The sequence below is a fragment of the Aphelocoma coerulescens genome, chromosome 11 (assembly GCF_041296385.1).
Source record: "Aphelocoma coerulescens isolate FSJ_1873_10779 chromosome 11, UR_Acoe_1.0, whole genome shotgun sequence".
In the NCBI taxonomy this organism is placed as follows: domain Eukaryota; kingdom Metazoa; phylum Chordata; class Aves; order Passeriformes; family Corvidae; genus Aphelocoma; species Aphelocoma coerulescens.
The window spans coordinates 5,627,807-5,633,806 of NC_091025.1; the positions used below are offsets into that span (position 1 = coordinate 5,627,807).

A 6,000-nucleotide genomic window follows, 5' to 3' on the forward strand; every position below is an offset into this window, starting at 1 on the left:
AATATATCAGATGCAAGTTTTTGAGGATGAAACACACCATACAGCAGGCCCAAAGCCCAGCTCTCTGGAACCAAGGACCTGCTTGCAAATGAGTGAGTTGCCCTTTCAAGCTGCTTTCCTGCCTATTTTCCCTATGAAATCCAAGTAGATTATGGTGCATAACCACTGTTATGCAGACGTGAGATTGGGATGCAGCTGGGACATATGCTTAGACACAGAAATTGAGATTTATTTCCATGTAAGCAGCTACCCTGATAATTTGCAAGTACATCTTTCCTCCAAGGACCTGAAAGCACTTCACAAATATTGTTGGAGGCTCAGAATGTTCTTGCACTTAAATAAACTCGTTGTTAGAGAGGTTAAGTGATTTATTTGAGGTTTCTCAGTAAATCAGAGGTAGAGGTAGGAAGTGAAACAAGATCATGACTGCAAATGACATCCTTTAACCTTTGGAGGTGCTACTGTGTACAAAGGCCTGACCCCACCAGCCTCACTCATACGAGCAGCGTCTCTGAAGTTAATGGGATGACTGGCATGAGAAAAGGGCTGCAATATTTGCCTCTTTAGGCCTTTCTCTGTGAAGTGTTTAATATTTCCCCAGAGGTATGTTTGGCTTCACCTCCTACAGAGTGTCTTATAGCAACAACAACAACAGCAACAGAAAAGTCAAATCCATTTTCTTCCTTTAGTGCGTAAAATCAGGATCCAAGGCGAGCACTCTCTCTGGGCAGGCGCTAAGCCACAGGGACCTGAAGAGAGTTGGTGTTTCTTGGAAATGGGCTTTGACTTCTCTGCTTTTCTCTTTCACAGGAAAATAAGAGATGTTGGGACACAGTATGGACCTGCACATTTCCTAGCTGGTAAAAAAAAACCATAGTCCATATTTCTTCTCAGCAAAAGTTTGGCACTACCCCAACTTCAGCAATCACAAAGACTAATATGTAAGAAAGACTGCACTAAAAATACAACGTAAAAATATATCCTTAATAAAATGAAACCAGAATTCCCAAATTCTTTTTTCTTCCTCTGCAGAAAAAAAAAAAGGGTTGTGGCTACAAGCCACTTTTTGCCTATTTAAGTCTCTGTGCTTCTTATTCCACTTCTTTAACAGGCTTGAAATGAATGAAGAGGTAGCAGACACGAGAGTGACATAGGCAGTAAATTATGTAAGTTCTATAAATGCGTGGCAATGGCAAGCAGGTTTCAATGCTAATGCAGCCGGCAGAGATTTCTGCCATTAGGGAAGAAAGGAGGGAACCTGCAGCATCTGAAGAGAAATGGGCTCAGTGAGTCCAGCGCCTGCTCCAGCCTGCAGAGAGGGGAGCCTGCCACATTCAGGAAAGGGGAAACGACTCCTGAAACGTGCACAAGTGACAATTCCCCGTAGCTTGAACTTTGGTGACAAAGGGAAAGAGATCATTAACTGTGAGCGAGGAGAGTTTGTGGAAGAGAGAAGAGAAAAGGGGAAAAAAAAAAAAACGCTCTTTAACTCTGGAGTTTTTAAAAGTGCCCTTGTTTGTTTTCTTGGCAGAGGAGCGGAGCGTTTGGCACCCATCCTTGGAAGGTGGCCCAGCTGTACAAACGCTGGGGTTGGCCCTTTCCACGCTGTTGCTAAGCTGATGGCCCAATAGCCGGCGGGGCTCTCCACACCCCACCCGTGCTCCGGCCGCATCCAGGCTCCAGCCCGCCTGTATTAAAGGCTTCTTTTCTCCCACTCGCTAATAATAATAATTCAAGAAAAAAAAAGAAAAAAAAAAAAAGGAAAAAAGAAAAAAAGAAGAAGCCAAAAAAGTGCCGAGTTTATGCAAGCAAACCCTCCCCAGCTCTTGCCAGGAGCTGAGCAGAGGGGAGCTGCGGAGCACCAGCCCGTACCCGGCTCCCGCTGGGATGGATGGGCTCAGCGCTGGGCTCTGGTCGGACTCGTTCTGCGCTCCCTCCCTCTACTCCCACAGCCTCAAGGTATAGGGCAGAAACAAAGGGATTTTTCTCCCCCCCGCCCCTTTCCTCCTTTTTTCTTTTTTAATAACTTTATCAACTCCGAACCCCAGGATGATTTGTGTGTTTCATACTCTCTCTGTGCTTTTACTCTTGGTTAGAACTTGGATCCTTTCCATTTCTCAGTTAAAAACTCTTTTTTTTTCTTTTTCTTTTCTTTTTTTCCCCCTCTCTCTTTCCCCCAGTTGTTTGTGGTTTTGCATGAAAGGGCACTGTTAACTCCTTCAGCGCCTGGTTGGAAAGGGCTCTCTTGGCTCTGCTGTTTTAGGTATTTCTGGAAGAGCAGAATAAAGTGCTGGGTTTCCAAAACACAGACTGAAGAAAGGAGAGCAGTGATGGAAAAGATTCACATTGAAACCGCTGCTGTAGCTTAACCCCAGCCAGAAAAGCAGAGCCCCTGTTATGGACTTACAGAAGGCCTCACCAGTCCTGCAAGGCACAGGATGAGGCCATTCCAAGCTGGTGCTCAAAAGCATCGATTTAAGGGGCAGAAGGTGAGGGTTTGGTAAAAGCATGGGAGGCGGTGACTGTCCTGGCTGCTCCACACAGAGAGGGGAGCCAGGCCACCACATGCTACTGCTGGACAGGGCTGACACCCCTTCCTGGCTCAGGGTGTGCACAGAGCCTTGATTTTGGGTGAAAAATTGGGAATTCGGGGGTTTTTTGCTGCATAACTACAATACAAGCAAAAGGTGCAGTTTTGCACCGAGGCTGTGTTAAATGCCATGTGGCTGAACAGGAAGTCCTCAACACACCAGGACACCTATAAATCACGGGAAAAGCTGGGCAAGTTCTTGCTGGAAGTTGTAAAACGTAGAGGATTAATTTTCCCTGTTGTCCATAGGAGATGAAGGACTGGGAAGTTGGCATCTGTCACTTAAATCACTTTTTTTCCCCTCCTCATCTACAGTTACAGCTGCAGACAGTGGGGATGGTCTCTCTGCCCTGGGGAGGCTGGGCTGGGTGCACGTGTCCACGCCTGCACTGCTCCAAGAGCTTTCCCAGCTGAAGTCCTGGAGCTTTGAGGGAATGCTAGAAACAGGGATGACTTCAATACTTGGCAGCAGCTAGGATAAGTTATCTTTTTCCTTTAAAATAGAGCACGTTATGCAAGCAGGTTTTATTATAATTATGGGTATTTATTATTTCTGTAGATTATAAAATAATCTTCTTGGAAGCAATAGGAATGTAAATTTAGTATTTCATGCTATTTGTGAATTAAATAACACAGCATTTCTTGTACACCTTCTCAAAGCTCATGAAAAATCCCCTCTTATATTTGCACACCCTGTGGTAATTAGCAAGTAGTACTTTTCATTTTTTAGACTTTAAAAAAGTCTTTCTGTATTGGTTAAAACAAGTGCATATTTTTTCCAACATCCTCCCCAGTATGATTGCTGTTCCTGAATGTTTCTGAATGTTTCTACCCATGTTACCATGTATGTTTGTTTTGCCTGTTAGTTCAGTTTTGTAGAACAAATGTAGAAAACGAAAATATAGATTTTTAACCGCAACAAGATTCCCTGCAGACAGGATTTTTTTGTACAGCTATAGAAATGCAGCAGCTCAGAGGAAGAGCACAGCATGTAATTTTACATACATCACAGCCCTTTTTTATTACTCTTACCACAGCAGCTGAATGGAGAATTACAGAAACTATGTCCCTGATTCTGTAAAGATTTTAAAAAGAGGCTTAACTTTAGGCATACAGGTAACTTCAAAGGGAATTAAGTGAAAATAGAAGATATGAGTATTTCATGACAGATGAATGCATTAGAGAAAATGATCTATACAAAACTTCATCCAGAAGTTCTGGAATTACGTTAATTGACCTTGGTGAGCTAAACAAAAGCTCAGTCAAAATTATTTTCAGAATTTAAACCCAACACTTTTGCAAAATAAAATCCAGTGTAATGGATATTCCTATTATTGTGTATCCGCCAGTTTTCTGTAGGCAAAGGGTGAAATCCAGCACTGCGGAAGGGAGTGGGAGCATTGCCGTTGATTTTACTGATGCCAGAATTTTGCCCAAAACACTTACACTTCCTTTGGCTCTGACTTTTCTTTTATCAACTCTGACAGTGGTTTCTGCATCTCTGCTGTCACACTGCATGGGGTGCAAGAACATTTTAAAATTAACAGTGGGCTTGAGCTGCAGAGCATGGCTCATTGATCAAACCTCTGAATCCATCTGACAGAGTCTGATCAGGTGTTTGATTCCTGCCCAGACACAGGACACTTTGCACACTCACAATTTTGTTGGCACACCTGTTGTGACCCAGGTTGGAAGCTTTGTGCATTTAGCAAATCCCATTCTGGGGGGGCAAACTAAGCATCAATTTTCCTTCACCACGTAGGAGCAAGCTATGTCAAGTACTGCACATCACTTTATGATCATGCTAAAGCCACTGCGACAACAAGCCACCTCAGCAAGCTGTCATTTTAATGTTTTGTCCATTTTCTTTTCGTGTGTGTTCGCTCCACATTTCAGCGAAGCCTCATCTCCCCTGCCCACCGCCGTCGGCTACTGGGCTGCAGAAAAGCCCCGTCTCAAACATGTCACATAGAATGAACCGGGAAAACTCCACACAAAACCTTCTGAACGCTGGCTTCCAGAGGAAAATTCCCTCCTGGTCAGAAAGAGAGGAGGACGAGCGAGACAGTGGTAGGTGACACCTGCACAGGGGCAGCACTCAGCCTCCTGCAGCCAGGAGCGTTTTCCTGGTGGTTTTCTGTGGGACACAGACGCAATCTCTGTGCGGCGGCTGCAGCGGGAACCCCTCTGTGCCTCACTGCCACAGCTCTGCGGGATGCCCGTGCCCATTTATCACTTCAAACTAAGCTGAGCAGCTCCACTGTAATACTGCAAATTACAGGCCTTCTAGATCATCATTTTAAAGCACTTAAGCTTGCGTTGTCTTTTAGCTTTTTATTCATCTAACTAGTTAAGGTTCTGAAGACCTAATCTAGTTCCCATTAAGACAAAGAAGAGGTTTCCTTTCCCTGTGAAGTGTTACACCCCACCAAAGTTATGCCAAAAAACTTTGGTGTCTGCCTTCGACATGTATATCTTACTGGCATTAACAGCTCAACCTATAGATTTTTCTTCATCAGTGGGGAAGTTTTATTCTTATCCCCATTTTACAGGATGAAATCTCTTATCCAGTAAAGTATGTGAGCATGTGCCAGTTTCAACAGAGCTGGTGGAATATTTCCAGGATAGACTGTGTTTGCCAAAAATGCAATTTGAAGTGGAAAACTATTCACAAATTCTGGTTGAACGTAATGCAGACAAGAAAATCAGAAAGAAAATCAGGGAAAATACTTTTCTCAGGGCAAATGTTTCATTTCAGTACTTTCAAAATAAACTATGTAATTTTCACCTTTCTTATACCACTTAATTTTCAAAATTTAATATTTTTCTTCATTATCATTTTTAAAATAATATGGTCAATTGAATGTTAGACTTCACAGTAAGAGAGTGAATTGTCACTGCTCAAAGTCTCATTTTGATGGTTTGAAATGGAGGGTTTGCTCAGCTAGAATGTTTGTTGTTTAAATTTTGATTAAAAAACAATATGAAAACTTCCATTCTAGACCAAGCAATGCAATCTGGGCTGACTCAAAATGAAACTTTGGGGGGGCTTTTATGTCTGTTCCACCAACACATTGTGTGTTTGAGGTTGAACCTCACCTGGATCATTTTTCCAGTCTGCCGTTCAGCCACCAGGCTGAAGGGAACACGTCTGTACAGCTCCTGCTCCAGCAGTTTAACTGCTCTATTGTTTTCACTTGACTCCTGTGAAACTACCTGTGCTGGGAGTCAGCCACGTGGCTTTGAGTCTCCCTGAATCAATGCCCAAACAAACTTTTGGGAAGTCAATCCAGGTGATGGGCAGAGCCCGGCGGGGAGCCCTGGAATCCTGGCTGGCCCTTTGGTGCTCTGAGTCCAGGACCCTTCTTCTCCAGGTTTGCAGACCTCTCTGCAGCACATCTGGATTAAGA

General features: G+C 43.6%; 1 long non-coding RNA gene across 2 annotated transcripts in view; it reads left to right on the forward strand.

Moving 5' to 3' along the window:
• The window catches only part of LOC138116897 (uncharacterized), a 179,779-nt gene extending 178,034 nt beyond the window's left edge, over window positions 1–1,745 (forward strand). For both annotated transcript variants that reach the window (XR_011154390.1, XR_011154391.1), the window contains one exon: window positions 811–1,745. This is a non-coding gene — a long non-coding RNA (uncharacterized lncRNA). The remainder of the gene's footprint in view (window positions 1–810) is intronic.
• The last annotated feature ends 4,255 nt before the right edge of the window (window positions 1,746–6,000 follow it).